This window comes from Pseudophryne corroboree, chromosome 11, assembly GCF_028390025.1.
Source record: "Pseudophryne corroboree isolate aPseCor3 chromosome 11, aPseCor3.hap2, whole genome shotgun sequence".
Taxonomy (NCBI): Eukaryota; Metazoa; Chordata; class Amphibia; order Anura; family Myobatrachidae; genus Pseudophryne; species Pseudophryne corroboree.
Window position 1 is genome coordinate 76,495,030 of NC_086454.1, and position 24,351 is coordinate 76,519,380.

The 24,351-nt window shown below is 48.1% G+C and overlaps 1 protein-coding gene across 2 annotated transcripts in view; it reads left to right on the top strand.

The window, feature by feature from the left end:
- Positions 1 to 24,351, top strand: part of FSHB (follicle stimulating hormone subunit beta) — a 90,153-nt gene that overhangs the window by 44,914 nt on the left and 20,888 nt on the right. Inside the window, exon 2 of one of the 2 annotated variants that reach the window (XM_063946097.1) lies at positions 18,234 to 18,329. The exons of the other annotated variant lie outside the window; for it this stretch is intronic. The gene's annotated coding sequence lies outside the window, so the exon portion shown is untranslated. The remainder of the gene's footprint in view (positions 1 to 18,233; positions 18,330 to 24,351) is intronic. 2 annotated transcript variants of the gene reach the window in all.

The following is a 24,351-nucleotide window of genomic DNA, read 5'->3' on the forward strand; positions in this document are numbered from 1 at the left end:
TGTACGTGACTAAGAATATAAATTTGCCATACACTGATTTTTATTTTTTTTATGACCTGAGGCTGATTGCTAATTAGTTAGAGCCTTTGAGCAGAATGACCAATATTAATTCAACGCACAAATAATTAGATATCAAATGCATAGAAGTCAAAAGGACAGAAATGTTTTTAATAATGGCAGCTAATTAACTATTTAGATGTCCGGGACTGTGATAATACATTAATACAATATCTTGCAGTTTTTCAGAGCCGTAACTAGACATTTTGGTGCCCTAGGCCAGAAAAACATAGGCACCTCCTCATATTTATCATCCAGGGACATAAGGTGAGCCCTGGCGCCCAGTGAAACCATTTGCTATGATGTCCTTTCATACAGTATACAGTATATACTTATTTCTAGAAACACCTATACTTACAGAAAACATCCAAGGAAATGGATTTGGAGACCAATCCTCTTATACTATCATTCATGCACTTAATTTGAGAACGCTTTGTCATTTGGTTAAATTATCCTTTATTTTAAATCACATATTTCTTAGTAGTCATACACAGGACCTTCAGTCACATCTTCCTTCATTTAAAGCTCACATTTCAAAATACTGTCATACGCAGGATTTGCACCCATGACCTTCAATAGTGCAGCAAATTAAAATCCATCCATGACCTCTTCATATCTCACAACTTTAATCTGCTGGCTATAACAGAAACATGGCTCACACAATCAGACACGGCCTCTCCTGCAGCACTGTCACACGGTGGTTTCCACTTCACACACACATCTAGGCCTAATAATAGTAAAGGTGGTGGGGTTGGAATCTAACTGTCACAGTTTTTCACATACACTGTTCTACCTCAGGTTCCATCACTCGCATTCACATCATTTGAAGTTCACTCTATCAGGATTTTCATCCCCTTCTCTCTGCGTGTTGCAGCTATCTATCGCCCTCCTGGGCAACCTAAACAACAATTTCTAGAAGATTTTTCTGCCTGGCTCCCACACATCTCCACCATCATTATGGGCGATTTCAATATAGCTCTTGATAGTCCACAATCTGTTCATGCATCCAAACTCCTCTCTCTAACCTCCTCTCTTGGCCTAACCCAATGGTCCAACTCCTCTACTCACCAGGAGGGCCACTGCCTTGATCTTGTGTTCACCAGGCTCTGCTCAGTTTCCCAACTCGTTAACACTCCTTTCCCTCTCTCTGATCACAACCTGATCACCTTCACAATCTCTTCTATTACTTTAAATTCTAGGACACCAAAACTAAGCAAGTCTCCTCTAACACGCAGAAATACTAACAATATACATTTTTAACAACTTTCCACTTCTCTGCAACAACGTCTCTCACCAATCTCTACATTCACCACACCTGACACTGCTGTATCCCACCTGCACCAGACCCTAGAGAGTGCCCTTGATGAAGTTGCTCCAGCTACCCATCACACTCCACGTAGGCTTAGATGCCAACCATGGCACTCTAAATCAACAAGACACCTACAAAAACTGTCACGTAAGGTAGAACGTCAGTGGCGGAAATCTCAGAATCCAAGTGACTTTCTCACATATAAGACTACCTACCACTCCTATCGTCAGGCCCTGGACACTGCCAAACAAACATATTTCCAATCTCTCATCTCTTATCATGCCACCAACCCCAAACTACTTTTTTAATACATTTAAATCACTTCTTTACCCTTCCTCACCTCCCCCACTAGCTACTATCAGTGCACAAGAACTTGCTTCCTACTTCAAGGATAAGATTGATAAAATCCGAGATGAAATGGTATGCTCTAACTCAGCCAGTGACCTGCTCAAATCCCTATCTGAACCCTCTGGCACTTTCTCTTCATTTGATCCCACAAGTGAAGATGAAGTATCAACACTCTTTTCATCCTCCTACTCCACTACCTCTCCTCTTGATCCTATACCCTCACAGGTCAGTAAAAGTTTGTCTCCTGTGCTTATCCCAACCTTAACTAAAATCTGTAATCTCTATCTCTCTACTGGCATCTTTCCATCTCTATTTAAACATGCAGTGATTACTCCCATTCTGAAAAAACACAACTCTGACCCAAACACACTCTCTAACTACCGTCCCATTTCTCAGCTACCCAGTCCCTCCAAGCTACTTGAGAGGCTTGCCTACACTCGCCTTACACACTTTCTTAACTCCCACAACTTACTGGACCCACTTCAGTCAGGCTTTCGTGCCCAACACTCCACGGAGACGGCACTGACCAAAGTAGTGAATGATCTGGTCACTGCTAGATCAAAAGGCCATTACACACTACTTATTCTTCTAGATCTCTCTGCTGCTTTTGACACTGTTGACCACTCTCTTCTCATACAAACACTAGAGTCCCTAGGTCTTCAGGACACAGCCCTTACTTGGTACTCATCCTACCTATCTAATCGATCTTTCAGTGTTCACTTCTCTGATTCTACCTCCTCTTCTCTACCTCTATCAGTTGGAGTACCGCAAGGCTCAGTCTTAGGTCCTCTGCTTTTCTCAATCTATACCTCCTCTCTTGGTAAACTAATCAGCTCCTTCGGATTTCAGTATCATTTGTACGCTGATGATACTCAAATCTACCTATCCTCCCCAGATTTATCACCATCTGTATTGGCTCGTGTCACTGAATGCCTGTCTGCCATTTCATCTTGGATGTCATCTCGCCACCTCAAACTCAACATTTCCAAAACAGAATTAATTATTTTCCCACCAGCTAAGGGTAGTTACCAACCTGATATTGCCATAACTGTTGACAATGCAACTATCCACACTACCCCACAAGCTCGCTGCCTAGGTGTCATCCTTGACTCTGAACTGTCGTTTGTTCCACACATTCAATCTGTCTCTAAATCATGTTACATGCACCTTAAAAACCATATCCAAAATACGCCCTTATCTTACACAAGACACTGCAAAAACTCTGATCCATGCACTCATCATCTCCCGCATTGATTATTGTAATAGTCTCCTTACTGGTCTTCCCAAACATAGGCTCTCACCACTTCAATCCATTTTAAATGCAGCTGCGAGGCTAATCTTCCTCGCCAGACGTTCTTCATCTGCTGATCCGCTCTGTCAGTCCCTCCATTGGTTACCGGTATTCTACCGTGTCAAATATAAAATACTTTCACTTACATACAAGGCTATTAACCAAACTGCACCATCATACATCTCCTCACTCATCTCAAAATATCTCCCTACCAGACCCCTCCGCTCTGCACAAGATCTGCGTCTCCAGATGTATTTACCTGTTCCCACTCAAAATTACAGGACTTTACCCGGGCTTCACCCACTCTGTGGAATGCCCTCCCATGCACAATACGACTCTCCACTAGTCTCCAAACCTTTAAACGTTCCCTGAAAACTCATCTCTTCAGACAAGCCTACCAAATTCCTGACCCACACACATAACCTTCAATGCTTCCCTATCCAGTTACATTCCCTCTGCACAGTCCCCATAACCTCACATTTTGTCTTCCAACATTGCTGGGTGATCATATCATACAACCCACTAAGAACCTAGCAATCTGGGGAACCATTATGTAACAGGTTACATCTATCCTTGTGTATCAATGCCTATTTCCCTATAGGTTGTAAGCTTGCGAGCAGGGCCCTACTACCTCTATGTCTGTCTTTGCCCAGTTTTGTTCTATAACTGTTGTTCTAATTGTAAAGCGCAACGGAATATGCTGCGCTATATAAGAAACTGCTACTAAATAAAAATAATAAATAGTGCCCTCAGACACCTTACTCATGGAGCTATTTGCTCCTACTTGGGAAGCATGGGGGTAATTCCAAGTTGATCACAGCAGGAATTTTGTTAGCAGTTGGGCAAAACCATGTGCACTGCAGGGGAGGCAGATATAACATGTGCAGAAAGAGTTAGATTTGGGTGGGTTATTTTATTTCTGTGCAGGGTAAATACTGGCTGCTTTATTTTTACACTGCAATTTAGATTGCAGATTGAACACACCACACCCAAATCTAACTCTCTCTGCACATGTTAAATCTGCCTCCCCTGCAGTGCACATGGTTTTGCCCAACTGCTAACAAAATTCCTGCTGCGATCAACTTGGAATTACCCCCTATGAGAGGATTTTGAAATGCGTGCCTGACGGTGCTTACGGGCGTAACGGGGCGAGACGGTTGGTGGCCAGATGATCCCGTGGGTTAAAGAGAAGGAAGTTGCAAGTAGAACAGCGCCCCCCTGCCTTGCGGTGCCCTGTGCAGTGACACATGCCGCACCACCCTTGTTAGGACCTTGGCATTTATTGCCACGTGTAATGCATATGCCCATCAGCATGAAGAAAGCATCATAGCTTCTCCCAAATCCCATTTCCATAAAATATCACAAATTCTGAAATGGCTGCAGCCCTTCATGTTGGTAACGAAAAAATGCCAGCTGTTGGGATGCCAACGGTTAGGAGCCCGTCAGCGGTATCCCGACAGTCTAAATCCCGACATGGGGTGTAAAGGAGTGTATCCCTCCCCCTAACCTAACCCTCCCTTTTAGGTGCCTAACTCTAAAAGGTTTACTGTCTGTCCCTATGAACAAACCAGCAGAGGGAGCTATAAGCTACTGACAGCTGTCCCTCAAGCAGCAGAGCAGAGACATGGACAGACAGCGGACAAATAGTAGATAATTGGGAGGGTGAGGGGAGTATCTCCTTTACACTAGCCACCAGGTGGGACGTTCAGCAATACACTAACCACCAAATGGGAAGTTCTATTGTGTCCTATTCCATTACAGCAGGGGTGGCCAAAAGGTAGATCGCGATCTACCGGTAGCTTGAACAGCATCTGCCAGTAGATCACGACCAACTTAACTAGACGTAACCAGCTCCCATTAGAGCAGCGAACCGTTGACGTCACCCGCGTGCTGTGAGGACCCCACCGCCTCTGCTTCTCTTCCATTGACTGCCTGTCGTGGCGTGCTGTCATGGGGAACTGCTGTTCTACCTGGCTGCCTGCTCTGTAGGTAGTATTTGTTATTGAAGTATTATATGGAGAAAGGGGAGTGAGGAGGAGCGGGGGCTGAGACAATGTAATATTTTTTTTTGTTTATGGGGGACAATTTTTTTTTTTTACGTGTAACTATGGAGCAATGTATTTTTACTACTGTGTGGGGGCTAATGTGTTTTTACTACTGTGTAGGGGCCAATTTTTTACACCTGTGTGGGGGCCAATGTGTTTTTACTTTATTGAGGGGGCCAATGTGTTTGAGGTTTTTACCTGTGGGGGGCCAATTTGTGATTTCGTGTGAGATAGTCCCTAAACCCTGTGCGGTGAGGAGGTCACACCCCCTTTTTGTTATGCCACACACCCTTTTTGAGCACACATCTGTGTTCAGGCTTGGACTGGCCCACAGGGGTACAGGGGAAACCACCGGTGGGCCCCACTGCCTGGGGGCCCACCTCCTGCTCTGAAGATCAGGTTCCAGTCTGTGAATTTTAATTATACATTATACACATGTTACCTTATACTGGACTATGATGTATTTTCTACAGTGCATTGCTGTTATTAATCTGTTATTAATCTGGCACATTATCATGCATGCAGCAGCTTAATTTACTGTATATATTTATGAAGGGGCCCAGACATTGCACTCTCTAATGGTTAGTCAAATCAATGAGGTGGCAAGCCACACCCCCTCTGCAGACTGGCCACACCCCTAACATGGGCCCCTACCACTGCATCCCCCCGGTGGGCTCTACATGCCCCAGTCCGACACTGTCTGTGTTGCGCGCTTTTGTCCCACCTAGGTAGATCACAAAAGCTGTTCAGCTTTCAAAGTAGATCACCAACTCCGAAAGTCTGGCCACCCCTGTATTACAGTATCCACAAGACAGGAAGTCCTGGTAAATATCCACCAGATGAGCAGTTATCTGGTACACCAGAGCTTCTCAAATCTAGTCCTCGAGACACACTAATAGCCCATTTCCACCTAAAACTAGGGTCCAACCTGAGTAACTGAACCCATTTTCAAGCCATGTCACAGCGGCTTCAAACCCTGTTCACACCACAGGCTGGACCCGAGTTTGAGGTCTTCCCTCTACCAGTGTTTGGAGATGGCATCATCATCAAGCACCGGTGATCCGGCTCACCATAGGCTTTTAACAGCACCTGGGTTGGATGACCAGGGTCCCCTGCTTACACTGCACTGTTACCTGGGTACTTCCCAGGTCTGACCCAATTCTCGGGTCACTGGACCTGAGTTATTTTTCTAGGGGTACAACAGTTTATGTTTTCCAGGTCTCCTCAGAGAGGGGGAGAGTTATCAAAGCTTGGAAATATATAATACTACTAACCATTCTAACTGTCATGTTACAGCCTGTGTTTGAAAAATGACAGTTAGGAGCTGATTGGTTGTTGTTTTATCTCTTCCCACTTCATCTCTCTCCAAGCTTTGATAAATCTCACCCAAGAATCATTAGTGAAATAATCAGCACCACCTGTGGGTCTTTAAAATGTGTCAGCAAGGAGATTAAGAAACATACACTGTAAAGTGGCCTACACACTGGGTGATATCGTGAAATATATGAACGATATTGTTAATAAATGAATGATAAATTGTTCATATCTTTCAGTGTGGATGCATCAACGATGAACAATGTGCATGCCAGCAATCGTTCATTGTTGATCGATCATCGTTGATACATGCCAGTCAGTTTGACCGATATAGATGTATGTTTTCTGATATTGTCCAAATTGACCATCGATATCACCCAGTCTGTATGCAAAATCGACCATCGATATTATCGTTGGTCGATAATATTGTTGGTCGAAACCATCGCTTAGTGTGTAGGCCCCTTTAATGTGTTCCGTTGCCTGGATTTGGGAAGCTCTGTGCTACACCTTTCTTCTGGATGGGAGTCCAGCTGTAATTAACCAATAGGCGGAAAGTTTTTATAAGCACAGCCATCCAGGTAAGACATCCTACAGTACACAATCCACCAGGTGGGAGGTGGCCCTCTACACTTGCCACCAGGTAGTAGCTCTTGCCATATTTTAGCTACCAAATGGAAAGCCTTGTTATACATGACCTGCCATGGGAAATTTTACCTTGAACTATTCCTGCTACACTACATAGGTGCAGGCAGTGCAGCTGCTATCGGGCCCAGAGCTGTGAGGGCCCGCCTTCCCTGTCACAGTTACATGTATTATATACATTTTTTGCCATTGAGTGGTACGTATGGGGTATTTTCAAACTTTTTACTTGGGGCCTGCAGTATATCTAGGTATGCCCCTGGACCTGCTCATTGTAGTGTGGTATAAAATGACCTAGAGGGCATTATAATGTTATATAATATGAACCGGGGCACTGTAATGAGGCACAATAAGAACGGGGAGCACTATATATCATAATGTGAATTGGGGGCACTGTGCGGCATAATGTGTACTGGCAGCTCTGAAATGTGACATAGGGGTCTATTCATACAGAAAACGAAAACAGAATTGCTACTTATCACTATACATCGCATCGCTTCGATGCGATGTATAGCTGTAATAAGTAGCAATTCATGTATACTCACCCTTCCGACGATGCGCTGCGGTGTCTGGGGCTCCTGCGGTGAGGTCATCTCCAGCGGTCCCTCCCTGCGATGCACGGAGTCCAGCGGCGGGTCCCTTTGCAGATACGCAGCTTGTTGACCTCCCGGCAGGCCGCAGTGGTTGCTGGGAGGTCGGGGGGCGGAGCCAGCGCAAGGTGCCGAGCATTGAGCTTCCCTGATGTCTACGCACTACAGTTCAGGTTACGCCATCCTGAAATGGCGAACCTGAACCCCATGGAGAAGCGGAAAGCAGAGCTTTCCGCACCTTCATGAATCGAACTCACCATACAAAGGTATGGTGATGCGATTCAGGCACAGAGCGGGGGTACCGCTGGAGAAGTCAGAGACTTCTCCACGGTCACCGGCTCTGTGAATTGCAGTAGGCAGAAAAAAGCCCTGTTTAATGCAAAACAGGGTTTCTCTAACGTCCTAAGTGGATGCTGGGGACTCCGTCAGGACCATGGGGCATAGCGGCTCCGCAGGAGACAGGGCACAAAAATAAAGCTTTAGGATTAGGTGGTGTGTACTGGCTCCTCCCCCTATGACCCTCCTCCAAGCCTCAGTTAGGTTTTTGTGCCCGTCCGAGCAGGGTGCAATCTAGGTGGCTCTCATAAAGAGCTGCTTAGAAAAAGTTTTTAGGTTTTTTATTTTCAGTGAGTCCTGCTGGCAACAGGCTCACTGCATCGAGGGACTTAGGGGAGAGAATTTCAACTCACCTGCGTGCAGGATGGATTGGATTCTTAGGCTACTGGACACCATTAGCTCCAGAGGGAGTCGGAACACAGGTCTCACCCTGGGGTTCGTCCCGGAGCCGCGCCGCCGACCCCCCTTACAGATGCTGAAGATTGAAGGTCCGGAAACAGGCGGCAGAAGGCTCTTCAGTCTTCATGAAGGTAGCGCACAGCACTGCAGCTGTGCGCCATTGTTGTCACACACTTCACACCAAGCGGTCACGGAGGGTGCAGGGCGCTGCTGGGGGCGCCCTGGGCAGCAATATTTAATACCTTTATGGCAAAAGAATACATCACATATAGCCATTGAGGCTATATGTATGTATTTAACCCATGCCAGTTATCTAAAACTACGGGAGAAAAACCCGCCGAAATAGGGGGCGGAGCTTATTCTCCTCAGCACACAGCGCCATTTTCCTGCTCAGCTCCGCTGTGAGGAAGGCTCCCAGGACTCTCCCCTGCACTGCACTACAGAAACAGGGTAAAACAGAGAGGGGGGGCATTTTTTTGGCGATATTTTGATATATTTAAGCTGCTATAAAGAACAACACTTATATAAGGTTGTTCCCATATATATTATAGCGCTTGGGTGTGTGCTGGCAAACTCTCCCTCTGTCTCCCCAAAGGGCTAGTGGGGTCCTGTCTTCGATAAGAGCATTCCCTGTGTGTCTGCTGTGTGTCGGTACGTGTGTGTCGACATGTATGAGGACGATGTTGGTGTGGAGGCAGAGCAATTGCCGATAATGGTGATGTCACCCCCCAGGGAGTCGACACCGGAATGGATGGCTTTGTTTATGGAATTACGTGATAATGTCAGCACATTACAAAAATCAGTTGACGACATGAGACGGCCGGCAAACCAGTTAGTACCTGCCCAGGCGTCTCAGACACCGTCAGGGGCTGTAAAGCGCCCTTTACCTCAGTCGGTCGACACAGACCCAGACACAGACACTGAATCTAGTGTCGACGGTGATGAAACAAACGTATTTTCAAGTAGGGCCACACGTTATATGATCACGGCAATAAAGGAGGCTTTGCATATCTCTGATACTGCAAGTACCACAAAAAGGGGTATTATGTGGGGGGTGAAAAAACTACCTGTAGTTTTTCCTGAATCAGAGGAATTAAATGATGTATGTGATGAAGCGTGGGTTAACCCAGATAGAAAAATGCTAATTTCAAAAAAGTTATTAGCATTATACCCTTTCCCGCCAGAGGTTAGGGCGCGCTGGGAAACACCCCCTAGGGTGGATAAGGCGCTCACACGCTTATCAAAACAAGTGGCGTTACCGTCTCCTGATACGGCCGCCCTCAGGGATCCAGCTGATAGGAGAATGGAAACTACCCTAAAAAGTATATACACACATACTGGTGTTATACTGCGACCAGCCATCGCCTCAGCCTGGATGTGCAGTGCTGGGGTCGTCTGGTTGGATTCCCTGACTGAAAATATTGATACCCTGGATAGGGACAGTATTTTATTGACTATAGAGCAATTAAAGGATGCTTTCCTTTATATGCGAGATGCTCAGAGAGATATTTGCACTCTGGCATCGAGAGTAAATGCGATGTCCATATCTGCCAGAAGGAGTTTATGGACGCGACAGTGGTCAGGTGATGCGGATTCCAAACGACATATGGAAGTATTGCCGTATAAAGGGGAGGAATTATTTGGCGTCGGTCTATCGGATCTGGTGGCCACGGCAACTGCCGGAAAATCCACCTTTTTACCTCAGACCCCCTCCCAACAGAAAAAGACACCGTCTTTTCAGCCGCAGTCCTTTCGGTCCTATAAGAACAAGCGGACAAAAGGACAGTCATATCTGCCTCGGGGCAGAGGAAGGGGTAAGAGAGGGCAGCAAGCAGCCCCTGCCCAGGAACAGAAGCCCTCCCAGGGTTCTGCAAAGCCCTCAGCATGACGCTGGGGCATTACAAGCGGACTCAGGAGCGGTGGGGGGTCGACTCAAGAATTTCAGCGCACAGTGGGCTTGCTCACAGGTGGACCCCTGGATTCTGCAGGTAGTATCTCAGGGTTACAGGTTGGAATTCGAGAAGTCTCCCCCTCGCCGGTTCCTAAAGTCTGCTTTGCCAACGTCTCCCTCAGACAGGGCGACGGTATTGGAAGCCATTCACAAGCTGTTTTCTCAGCAGGTGATAGTCAAGGTACCCCTCCTACAACAGGGAAAGGGGTATTACTCCACGCTATTTGTGGTACCGAAGCCGGACGGCTCGGTAAGACCTATTCTAAATCTGAAATCTTTGAACCTGTACAAAAATTCAAGTTCAAGATGGAGTCACTCAGAGCAGTGATAGCGAATCTGGAAGAAGGGGACTTTATGGTGTCCCTGGACATCAAGGATGCTTACCTACATGTCCCAATTTGCCCTTCACATCAAGGGTACCTCAGGTTCGTGGTGCAAAACTGTCATTATCAGTTTCAGACGCTGCCGTTTGGATTGTCCACGGCACCTCGGGTCTTTACCAAGGTAATGGCCGAAATGATGATTCTTCTGTGAAGAAGAGGCGTATTAATAACCCCTTACTTGGACGATCTCCTGATAAGGGCAAGGTCCAGAGAACAACTAGTGCTGCAACAACACGGGTGGATTCTGAATTTTCCAAAATCTCAGTTGACCCCGACGACACGTCTGCTGTTCCTGGGAATGATTCTGGACACGGTTCAGAAAAAGGTGTTTCTTCCGGAGGAGAAAGCCAGGGAGTTATCCGAACTTGTCAGGAACCTCCTAAAACCAGGGAAAGTGTCTGTGCATCAATGCACAAGAGTCCTGGGAAAGATGGTGGCTTCTTACGAAGCGATTCCATTCGGCAGATTCCACGCACGAACTTTTCAGTGGGATCTGCTGGACAAATGGTCCGGATCGCATCTGCAGATGCATCAGCGGATAACCTTATCGCCACGGACAAGGGTGTCTCTTCTGTGGTGGTTGCAGAGTGCTCATCTGTTAGAGGGCCGCAGATTCGGCATACAGGACTGGGTCCTGGTGACCACGGATGCCAGTCTGAGAGGCTGGGGAGCGGTCACACAGGGAAGAAACTTCCAGGGAGTATGGTCAAGCCTGGAGATGTCTCTTCACATAAATATACTGGAGCTAAGAGCGATTTACAATGCTCTAAGTCTGGCAAAACCCCTGCTTCAGGGTCAGCCGGTGTTGATCCAGTCGGACAACATCACGGCAGTCGCCCACGTAAACAGACAGGGCGGCACAAGAAGCAGGACAGCAATGGCAGAAGCTGCAAGGATTCTTCGCTGGGCGGAAGATCATGTGATAGCACTGTCAGCAGTATTCATTCCGGGAGTGGACAACTGGGAAGCAGACTTCCTCAGCAGACACGATCTACACCCGGGAGAGTGGGGACTTCATCCAGAAGTCTTCCACATGATTGTGAACCGTTGGGAAAAACCAATGGTGGATATGATGGCGTCCCGCCTCAACAAAAAACTGGACAGGTATTGCGCCAGGTCAAGAGACCCTCAGGCAATAGCTGTGGACGCTCTGGTAACACCGTGGGTGTTCCAGTCAGTGTATGTGTTCCCTCCTCTGCCTCTCATACCAAAGGTACTGAGAATTATACGGCAAAAGGGAGTAAGAACGATACTAGTGGCTCCGGATTGGCCAAGAAGAACTTGGTACCCGGAACTTCAAGAGATGCTCACGGAGGATCCGTGGCCTCTACCTCTAAGACCGGACCTGCTTCAGCAGGGACCGTGTCTATTCCAAGACTTACCGCGGCTGCGTTTGACGGCATGGCGGTTGAACGCCGAATTCTAAGGGAAAAAGGCATTCCGGAAGAGGTCATTCCTACACTGGTAAAAGCCAGGAAGGAGGTGACTGCACAACATTATCACCGCATTGGAGAAAATATGTTGCGTGGTGTGAGGCCAGGAAGGCCCCCACGGAGGAATTTCAACTGGGTCGATTCCTACATTTCCTGCAAACAGGATTGTCTATGGGCCTCAAATTGGGGTCTATTAAGGTTCAAATTTCGGCCCTGTCGATTTTCTTCCAGAAAGAATTGGCTTCAGTTCCTGAAGTCCAGACTTTTGTAAAAGGAGTACTACATATACAGCCCCCGGTTGTGCCCCCAGTGGCACCGTGGGATCTTAATGTAGTCTTGGATTTTCTCAAATCCCATTGGTTTGAGCCGCTCAAATCGGTGGAGTTGAAGTATCTTACATGGAAAGTAACCATGCTACTGGCCCTGGCTTCAGCCAGGAGAGTATCAGAATTGGCGGCTTTATCATATAAGAGCCCATATCTGATTTTCCATACGGACAGGGCAGAACTGCGGACACGTCCTCATTTTCTGCCTAAGGTGGTGTCAGCGTTTCACCTGAACCAGCCTATTGTGGTGCCTGCGGCTACTAACGATTTGGAGGATTCCAAGTTGTTGGACGTGGTCCGGGCATTGAAAATATATATTTCAAGAACGGCGGGAGTCAGAAAGTCTGACTCACTGTTTATATTGTATGCACCCAACAAGATGGGTGCTCCTGCTTCTAAGCAGACGATTGCTCGTTGGATTTGTAGCACAATTCAACTTGCACATTCTGTGGCAGGCTTGCCACAACCTAAATCTGTCAAGGCCCATTCCACAAGGAAAGTGGGCTCATCCTGGGCGGCTGCCCGGGGGGTCTCGGCATTACAACTCTGCCGAGCTGCTACTTGGTCAGGGGCAAACACATTTGCAAAATTCTACAGATTTGATACCCTGGCTGAGGAGGACCTTGAGTTCTCTCATTCGGTGCTGCAGAGTCATCCGCACTCTCCCGCCCGTTTGGGAGCTTTGGTATAATCCCCATGGTCCTGACGGAGTCCCCAGCATCCACTTAGGACGTTAGAGAAAATAAGAATTTACTTACCGATAATTCTATTTCTCATAGTCCGTAGTGGATGCTGGGCGCCCATCCCAAGTGCGGATTGTCTGCAATACTTGTACATAGTTATTGTTACAAACAAATTCGGGTTGTTATTGTTGTGAGCCGTCTGTTCAGAGGCTCCTACGTTTGTCATACTGTTAACTGGGTTCAGATCACAAGTTATACGGTGTGATTGGTGTGGCTGGTATGAGTCTTACCCGGGATTCAATATCCTTCCTTATTGTGTACGCTCGTCCGGGCACAGTATCCTAACTGAGGCTTGGAGGAGGGTCATAGGGGGAGGAGCCAGTACACACCACCTAATCCTAAAGCTTTATTTTTGTGCCCTGTCTCCTGCGGAGCCGCTATTCCCCATGGTCCTGACGGAGTCCCCAGCATCCACTACGGACTACGAGAAATAGAATTATCGGTAAGTAAATTCTTATTTTTTCACTACTACATGAATAGACCCCATAGGGTGAATTTTAGCACTACTACGATTCATAAAAGAAACTAGGGCACTACTATGGGGCATAACATTAAATAAGGCTCCACTATGGTTCAGATAATGAACTAGGGGACTATTATAGGGCATACAATTAACAACTGCTGCAGAGTGGTGTCTCTCTAGAACAGGGCTGGCCAAACCAGTCCTCGAGATCTACCAACAGTACACATTTTCCAGACCACCTAGCTGGTGCACAGGTGTAGTCATTACTAATTAAGATGTGCTGCATTCATTCCTAACTGACAATTCTACAGATCTCCAGGAGGCCTGGAAAACATGAACTGATGGTAGATCTCGAGGACCGGTTTGGCCAGCCCTGCTCTAGAAGCACTGGGACAAGGGCCCCTTCTAAATGTTGCTATGGGGCCCACAAGTTCTGGCTATGCCCCTGATAGTGCTCCTCCAATCATGCTACTGCTCGATGGCGTGTAAAATCCCTGTAGGTTATAATCTGGAGTGTTTAGAAAATATATAATTTCAAGGCGTGGTTCATACATGTAACTTGTGTATTATATGAATATAAACACACCTCAGCAGTAATAATCAGCTCTTAATGAATTGCTTTTCCTGTCTCCGTGTTCATTTTACTTCCCGCTCCCCTGAGACTGATCTCCTGGGTGCCTCACAAGCAAAGACTTCAGGTTTTCTAACCTTTCTCGGTTGCTGGGACGGTTCCCTCAGTTACCTGAGCAGATGCAGGTGCTCATTTGGGAGCTGCTGCTGGTTGCCGGGATTACAGCTCAGCCCCTGCACATGCTGCATAGTATTAACCCATTGTAGTAGCTAATGGACAGCAACACATACAGTATGTACGTAGGGTTCATTCAGACCCGATCGCACGCAGCATTTTTTTGCAGCCGTGTGATCGGGTTTGTACTGCAATGTGACCCGCAATGTGCAGGCGCGTCAGCCGCCGGCGACGGGCAGTGAGGAATCGAACGAAGAAAGCGATCGCACCGGTGATCGCAAGAAGTTTGACAGGCAGAAGTCGTTCGTGGGCGGCAAATCACCGTTTTCTGGGAGTGTCCGGAAAAACGCAGGCGTTTCCAGGGAGGGTTCCTGACGTCAGCAACATCCCGGATCGTCCAGCGGCTGAATAAGTCCTGGGCTGTGCAGAAACTGCACAAACTTTTGTTTGTGCAGCTCACTGCACGGCCGATCGCACCCCTGCTCACAGCGATTACTCCCTCCCCTGTAGGCGGCGATTACCTGGTCGCAGCAGTGAAAAAATAGCCTGTGTGCGACCAGCTCTGAATTAGGCCCATAGTTTATAATGCTAGAACAAACAAATACTGAGCAAAACAAGGACTTTACTGCACAGATTATTGTGGTTAGAACAACCCAAAGAAATCTGATTGCAGAATTTCTGCGAATAAAAATGCAATACGTATTTGCCGCTGTAACACTGTATCATCGCCCCCTCAGAACAGAGGGGGAGATGTGTCAAACCTTGGAGAGGTGTAGTGTATCTGCTCATGCACGGTGCAGATAAGTTTACACGCTTGTTTGTGCTGTTCCAGAACCCTGCACCACTACCTTGTACCAAAATGACAATCATGGTTGGTGAGCTGCCTTCACCCCTGCTACAGGCTCCACTTCATCTGTCAACCCAGCCAAGGGCGCTTTGAGAGAAGAGGAGGCCCGTGTTCAGCCTCCTCCGTTCGGGCCACCTCCTCTCTGCCCGGAGCGCTGTAGAGTCTGAGCACTAGAGAGCTCAGACTCTATTGTGCATGCGCAGATCTCCGGGAAAATGGTACGGCGGCCATTTTCTCTGAGATTTCTCTACTGCGCATGCACAGAACTCCGTGAAAATGGCCACTGAGCCATTTTCACAGTGTTTTAACAGCGCTGCAGATGCCGGCGCTGGACTTCGGAGGGGTGAGTATTCTAAAAATGGGTGCAGCGTGTGTGGTGGGTGCCCCTTCTGGAGCTGGGAGGCTCCCGAAAACTGTGTGGCCCTCCCAGCTCCCCTGAAGAGTGGGCATGTCTTCCCCCCCCCCCCCCCCCTCGCATCCCCTGGCAACCTTCCCACGTCATCCTGGCCCCTCCCTCTTGACATTGCATAGTGGGGGCGGGGACACGATCACACAATTGTGCGGCCATGCCCCCAATCCCGCCCCTATATATCATCCACCATCCTTGGCACGCCTCCGCTGCGGGCATCACGCCCCCCACTGCTCCGACCTGGCTGCCCCCTCCCGGAATTGATCCCAAGGCGGGATCAATGGCAGGAAAAGATCCCAAGACCCCAGTGCTGTGAGGCACAACTACACCATCCTTGCTGGGACTTAACAACAGATAGGACATTGTAATTATATATCACAGGATTTGAATTAGATTTTTTTTATGCATAAGAAAAATTGTAGATTGTTAGCTCAATGGCTCAGTTCAGTTGTAGACCTTTATCAGATTTAAATCCCATAAGTGTGCCAGAGTCACTTACTACATAAATGTATTTCCCATAAATCTACAGAAAACCGGTTTGTGCGAGTTGGGTTTGGGATAGCGGCGGTCGGGATCCCGGCAGTTAGCATGCTGACGCCAGGATCTCGGCCACCAGAATGCCGGCAGGGGGACGAGCGCAATGAAGCTCCTTGCGGGCCCGTGGACACCCACGAGTGATAATAGCCCTAGGCCCCCTGCCAGCATTCTGGCGGCCAGGATCCCAGCGTCAGTATGCAGACCGCAGGGATCCCAACCGCCAGTATCGTGACTACATCCCCTTTGTACACATCCAACATGTTTAATATATACTTTCAATATTGATTGTGACCAAGGCGTAACATAATCATTTGACCATAAATCAGAGCATCCAATCTCTCAATGGGGGTCATTCAGACCTGATCGCGCACTAGCTTTTTTTGCAGCGGTGCGATCAGGTCAGAACTGCGCATGCGTATGCACTGCAATGCGCAGGCACATCGCCCCATGGCGACGGGGAGCGCCGGACAGCGATGGAACGAACTAAGAAAGCGATCGCACCGGCGATCGCAAGAAGATTGACAGGAACAGGCCGTTTGTGGGTGTCACCTGACCGTTTCCAGGAAGAGTCCGGAAAAACGCAGGCCTGTCCAGCCGTTTGAAGGGAGAGTTCCTGACGTCAACTCCTGGCCGGATCATCGCACTGGAAGAGTAAGTCCTGGGATGTGCAGAGACTGCACAAACTTTTGTTTGTGCAGCTCTCTGCACATGAGATCGCACCCCTGCACAGCGATTACCCCCTCCCCCTGTAGGTGGCGATCACCAGAACGAAGAAAAAACCTTGTGATGCCATGAGTAAAATACCTAACTGCATAGCAAATTTACTTGGCGCAATCGCACTGCGGACATTGCGCATGCGCATTAGCGACTAATCGCTCCGTTGCGAGAAAAAAATAACGAGAGAACAACTCGGAATGACCCCCCATAGGGCCTAATTCTGAGTTGATCGCAGCAGCAATTTTGTTAGCAGTTGGGCAAAACCATGTGCACTGCAGGGGAGGCAGATTTAATATGTGCAGAGAGAGTTAGATTTGGGTGGGGTGTGTTCAATCTATTTGCAGTGTAAAAATAACGCAGCCAGTATTTACCCTGCACAGAAACAAAATAACCCACCCAAATCTAACTCTCTCTGCAAATGTTATATCTGCCCCCCCCCCTCCAGTGCACATGCTAACAAACTTGCTGCTGCGATCAACTCAGAATTACCCCCATAGGCCCTCATTCCGAGTTGATCGCTCGCTAGCTGCTTTTAGCAGCAGTGCAAACACTAGGCCGCCGCCCTCTGGGAGTGTATATTAGCTTAGCAGAAGTGCGAACGAAAGGTTAGCAGTTCTGCTACTTAAAAATTTCATGCAGTTTCAGAGTGGCTCAAGACTTACTCCTAGCTTGCGATGACTGCAGTCTGTTTAGTTCCTAGTTTGACGTCACAAACACGCCCTGTGTTCGGCCAGCCACTCCCCCGTTTCTCCAGCCACTCCTGCGTTTTTACCTGGCACGCCTGCGTTTTTTAGCACACTCCCTGAAAATGCTGAGTTGCCGCCCAGAAACACCCACTTCCTGTCAATCACTCACCGATCAGCAGAGCAACTGAAAAACGTCGCTCGCCCCTGTGTAAAATTGCATAGTTTTGTGCGAAATTACTTGGCGCGTGCACCCTGCGGCCCATACACATGCGCAGAACAGCCGATTTTTAGCCTGATTGCTATGCTGGGAAAAACGTCAGCGAGCGATCAACTCGGAATGACCCCCATAGAGCATTAATTGTTCATTGTATACAGCATTAATTGCAAGTCGTATTAGTAAATAGGTTTGTTTTGCTAGAGCATTTCTTTTCATTATAAAAAGTGCAAAATAAGTACATAAACAGATAATGCATACAAATATGTATTTACAGTATCTTAATAAAATAAAGTTATAAAAACTGTAGCTACAAAGCTGCATGTGGTATGTGTCTCAGGTTCTCCGTTTGGAAAGCAGACTATGAAATAACAAATGACTACCACCTAGAGGTACAAGGTGAAGTCACATTACAGCAAGTGGCCTTATCGGTTCATTTTCTCTTTGACAGGCGAAGGTAAGGGCTATCTCTCCTTTACACCGCTTCAGACACGGCTTTACATCAGTGCACAGCAAGAGATGGGCTGAGGAGACTGACGCAGAGCACGTAAGACTTGCTGTCCTTTATACCAAGGTCAGAACAGCTCTAATAGTAGATGTCATCCTGTACACGTAGAATTCTACAGCTCCGTGCCTCGGAAATATACCATGACCACTAAGCTAGATTGTTCACGTCACAGCAACAATCACCCAGTTCTCATTGCTACATCTGCGTGATCTAAAGCAGCTATCCCACATGAGAGGTTTTTTTTTTCTTTAAATAGTAAATTAATTACTGTATTTTTTAAACAGACGTCTAAGTTTTCTCAGCTATCGCATACAAATCATTGGTATCCAGTCACATGATCGACATTTACCATGTCAATATTCATACTATCGACAACACAAAGTCGACAATAGATTGTTGTCATGGTTTCACAGTCAACTGGTCAACATTCTCAGACTCAGGGCCTAATTCAGTATGAGTTGTAGATGTGTGAAAAAACGCCCATCTACAACTCATTACTCTGACATGCGGCGGGACGCCCAGCACAGGGCAAGTCTGCTCCCCCCCCTCCCGCAAATATGCAAGTGCATTGCACGATGGCGATGCTCTCACATGTTTAGGGTTGCGAAGGCAGACGGCTATCCGCCATGTTTAGGTTCGCAGGAGCTGTGTGTGACATCATGCAGCCGCCACAGCTTGCCCCAGAAACGGTCCGTACATGTCTGCGTTGTCCAGACCGCTCCCCTAAAATGCCGCCGCAATGCCCCCTCCTGCCACACGAACGCTTCTGCCTCTCAATCAGGCAGAGGTGTTTGCACGTGTGAGATGCCGTCGCATCTTGCTGTGTGCGCACGTGCAGTGTGGCTTCTACGTGCACGCTCACTGCAGATGGCTTCAGCATGCGAACGCTCTCGGAGCAGCGTTCCATTCTGAAGTAAGCCTCCAGTACACTAAAGTCAATATCTGAAATATGACATACTCAGAAAGCCAATGGTGTAGGTTAGGTAGTGCAGGGAGGGTTGGGGTTAGGCTGCAGGGGGGAGGTTGGGGTTAGGCTGTAGGGGGAGTTTAGGGTTAGACTGAGGGGGGGGTAGGTTTAGGCTGCAAGGGGAATTTAGGGTTAGGCTACGGGGGGAGGTTGGGGTTAGGCTGCAGGGGATGTTAGGGTTAGGCTGTGGGGAGAGCTTAAAGTTAGGCTGCGGGGGAAAGTTATGGTTAGGCTGCAGGTGGAGGTCAGGGTTAGGCTGTAGGGGGGGTTAGGGTTAGGCTGCAAGGGGAGGATAGGGTTAGGCTGCAGGTGGAGGTCAGGGTTAGGCTGTAGGGGAGGTTAGGGTTAGGCTGCAGGGGGAGGATAGGGTTAGGCTGCAGGGGGAGGATAGGGTTAGGCTGCAGGTGGAAGTCAGGGTTAGGCTGTAGGGGAGGTTAGGGTTAGGCTGCAAGGGGAGGATAGGGTTAGGCTGCAGGTGGAGATCAGGGTTAGGCTGTAGGGGAGGTTAGGGTTAGGCTGCATGGGGAGGATAGGGTTAGGCTGCAGGTGGAAGTCAGGGTTAGGCTGTAGGGGAGGTTAGGGTTAGGCTGCAGGGGAGGATAGGGTTAGGCTGCAGGGGGAGGATAGGGTTAGGCTGCAGGTGGAAGTCAGGGTTAGGCTGTAGGGGAGGTTAGGGTTAGGCTGCAGGGGGAGGATAGGGTTAGGCTACAGGTGGAGGTCAGGGTTAGGCTGTAGGGGAGGTTAGGGTTAGGCTGCAGGGGGAGGATAGGGTTAGGCTGCAGGGGGAGGATAGGGTTAGGTTGCAGGGGGAGGATAGGGTTAGGTTGCACGGGGTATCAGGGTTAGACTGGATCGGGAGTAGGAGGGACAGTAAGAGTCTGCATCTGGCCCATTAAAAATGTAATGCACCCCCTTCCTCTCTGTCCACCAATGCAGGCAAGGGGGTATATGTTACTATGACAATGCACCCAGTGCAGAGATGGTGCACAGCAGAGGCATACCGCTAAACCCCCTGAAAATTGGGAAAAAGTCTCAATCACAGAACAACTGTATGGTATACTTGCCGACTTTAAATATCTCCTCTCCGGGAGTAGCCCGGAGAAGAGACACTGCAGGAAACTTCGGGGGGCGGGCCGGGCTATGAACTCATTAAGCCCCGTCCCCACATCGGGAATCGCTGCGATTCGCGGTTCCGCAGGAAGGGGGTGGGGCTAAAATTATGCGATTTGCGTCATTTTAACCCCTTCCCCACCCCATGGACTCGCATATACGGGAGTTTATCTCTTCATCCTGCCCGCATCACTAGGGTGCGAGCAGGATGCGGGAGACCTGCCTACTCTTCAGTCGGTGCGGGGGGCTACCCCAAAAAACGAGAGCCTCCCGCAGCTTCCGGGAGAGTAGGCAAGTATGCTGTATAGTGTCATAAAATCAGCACTGTCCAGGTGAAATAGGGATGGTTGGGCGGTATGCATATTATTATTTATGAAAGCACAAAATCAAAATAAGCATGTATTGCTATAAAGGCATAGGCTTATTTAAAATGAGTGCAGGGTGTGCGGTGCACACGGGCCGCAGAGTCCAGGGGGTCATCGCACTACAACCCGGGTACCCAGAGAATACTTACCTTGTGTTGGCAAGTGGGTCCCTCCTCCTTCACGGTGCCATCTTCCCAGTGACATTTTCGGGAAGATGGCACTGCACGATGAAAGAAAAGACTCAGGAGGGACCTGCTTGCCAGTATAAATCAGCATTCCCAAACAGTGTCGGACTGGGGCATGAAGGGCCTACCGGGGCAATGCAGTGATAGGGGCCCATACTTAAGTGTGTGGCCAGCCTACAAAGGGGGTGTGGCCAGCCTCCACAGAGGCTTGAAATACACAATAGTCTAGTGCAGTGTAATGCAGCATATATCTACCATGTATAATATAAGTGCACAGTCTGGAACCTGATCCCTAGAGGAAGGAGTGGGCACTCGGGCAGTGGGGCTCACCGGTGGTTTCCCTGGTACCCCTGTGGGCCAGTCCGACCCTGTTCCCAAACCAAGTATTCCCCTGTCAGTTCCTATAAGACAATCTTACAGCTATCTTATTATACAGCTGTTGGTAGTGGATGATATGGATATTCTTCCTTATACATAGCAAATAGTTTGCCCAGAGTCCAAGGGTATTATTATTATTATTATTATTATTACATTTTATTTATAGGGCGCCACAAGTGTTTCGCAGCGCCGTACAAAGGACAGTACAGGGAGACAAAACTTAGCATAACAGTAAATAAATAACAAAAATGGAGTGCAGGTAACAAAGAGCAACACAATTCTCAAAACATAATACAGCTTAGATGTAAGTAGCGAAGGAGTAATCATTGTACTACTTGGGGCTGGCGGCCATAGATAGAGATGAGCCTTTACCAGCAGGAGAGAAAGCAGGTAAAGATGGTCGCTGAGTGAAATGTGTCAAGAAGAGGGTTTAGACAAGAGGAAAGAGGGCCCTGCTCTGAAGAGCTAACAATCTAGTGGGGAGGGGCAACAGACAGATGACATGAGGTGCAAGCAGGTAAGCCTGATGGTGGTATGCGAGCAAAGCAGAGATGTCCAAGGCATGGGGCAGGGGGATGGAGGAGCAGCCTAAGGACTAGGTTATGCATTGGAGGGGTACGCTTTGATGAATAGGTGGGTTTTCAATGTCCTCAGGTTTCTGCAGGCAATTTAGGTATTGGGTTCAGTTGGCGAGTGACCGAATCTGTGGACACACTTGTGCAGTACTAATTACATTTACACAGTATTGCTCACTTCTTAACACTTTTCACCGCTTCATGAATAGACTCCATGGTTGTTTAACTATCTGTCCATTATGAACAATGAATTAAAAAAATATATTTTGATGGTTCAGAATTAACAGTCACATTTTAATGACAAAGACATTTTGCTTGTCCATTTCCGCCCATATATATGACCCACAAGACTGTGGGCCTAATTCAGAGTTGATCATTTACTCTGACATGCGGGGGGACGCCCAGCACGGGGTTAGTCCGCCCCACATGTCAGGCCCCCCGCTTTCCCTGCACAAGTACAAAAGCATCGCATGCCCGGACCGCGCCCTCCAAACGGCAGCCCGCCTAGTGAACAGGCGATTGCTGGGCTGAGATGTCGATAGCATCTCTGGCATGCGCCGGCACACTGTGGCACCGGCGCATGCGCAGTTCAGACCTGATCGTCCGCTGAGCAAAAACACACAGCAGTGATCAGGTCTGAATTAGGCCCTGTGTTCTTCATATCTGTCTTAAGTAATGCAACATTGACTACAAGTGTTACCCTTAAACTCAGAAGACAAGCTTAGTATCAGTGTCCACAAGACTACATTATAAACATCATAAGCATAAACACATTGGGCCTAATTCAGACCTGATCGCTGTGCTGCAAATTACACTGTCCTGCGATCAGATAGCCACCGCCCAGGGAGAGTGAAAATTTGCCCCGTGCAAGTGTGCAAATGCATGTGTCATTCGCATCACACTCACCATCGAATGTTTTCCCCATTCTGTGCAATGTGTGCAGTCTGTGCGCAGCCCAAGACTTACTCCTCCAGTGCGAAGAAATCAGGCTGTCGGGGCCAGAGCTGACGTCACACACCCGCCCTGAATACGCTTGGGAACGCCTGCGTTTTTCCAGACACTCCCAGTAAACGGTCAGTTACCGCCCACAAACTGCCTCTTCCTGTCAATCACTTTGTGGATGCCCATGCGATTTAAATTTTCGTACCATCCTGTCGCTGCTGTCCATCGCACATGCACATTGCGGTGCATATGCATGCGCAGTTATTCGATAATCGCCCACTGTGCGAAAACGCACAGCAGCGATCAGGTCTGAATCGGGACCATTGTATTTTGTCTATGATGAATAGATGGTTTCTTTAATTGTGTTGAATGGTCTATTTTAAAGTCTATGTAAATTGTTTATTCCTATGGTAGAGTGTGCTAATCCATGTATCCTTACCATGGCCCTCATTCCGAGTTGATCGGTCGCAAGGCGAATTTAGCAGAGTTACACACGCTAAGCCGCCGCCTACTGGGAGTGAATCTTAGCTTCTTAAAATTGCGACCGATGTATTCGCAATATTGCGATTACTAACTACTTAGCAGTTTCAGAGTAGCTCCAGACTTACTCTGCCTGTGCGATCAGTTCAGTGCTTGTCGTTCCTGGTTGACGTCACAAACACACCCAGCGTTCGCCCAGGCACTCCCACCGTTTCTCCGGCCACTCCTGCGTTTTTTCCGGAAACGGTAGCGTTTTCAGCCACACGCCCCTGAAACGCCGTGTTTCCGCCCAGTAACACCCATTTCCTGTCAATCACATTACGTTCGCCGGAGCGAAGAAAAAGCCGTGAGTAAAAATACTTTCTTCATAGTAAAGTTACTTGGCGCAGTCGCAGTGCGAACTTTGCGCATGCGTACTAAGCGGATTTTCACTGCGATGCGATGAAAAATACCGAGCGAACAACTCGGAATGAGGGCCAATAAACGTCTATCACTTGAATAATTTGGTAAAGAAGGGCACCCTATTTCTAATCTATACAGGTCTCTGACAGAAGTCCACTGAAAATATTATTCACTACCCACCGTCATTACAGTATGGATTCGTAACTACAATATAGTTATTTATTCATGTATTAATACAGTGTTATGCAACACATTTAGGTCTTAACAGCATTGTAAGCCCTGGGCAAAGTAATGTGCTGGGGCCCCTAACCACCAATTTACATGAATAAATAAAAAAAAAGTACCCCTCCTGCGGTCTCGCACTGTCTCTCCACGTGTTTCCATACAGTGAATGGCTGTCAGCACTCTGATTGGTGGATAGCGCCAGCCATCCACCAATCAGCATCCTGACAGTCAGTCTAGCTGCAGGCTGGGAGACAGACAGACAATGCTGCCTGGCTGCTGTGATGGTGTGTACTTCACAATCCGCATTCTCTAACTGCCTCCCAAGAGACTTCAGAGTACCAGCCCAGGGGAGATAGATGCCCCCAAACCAACCTGCCCCTGCTCAAATGCCCCTAGAATCGTGTGGCCTTGGGCAGCTGGCCAATGTACCTA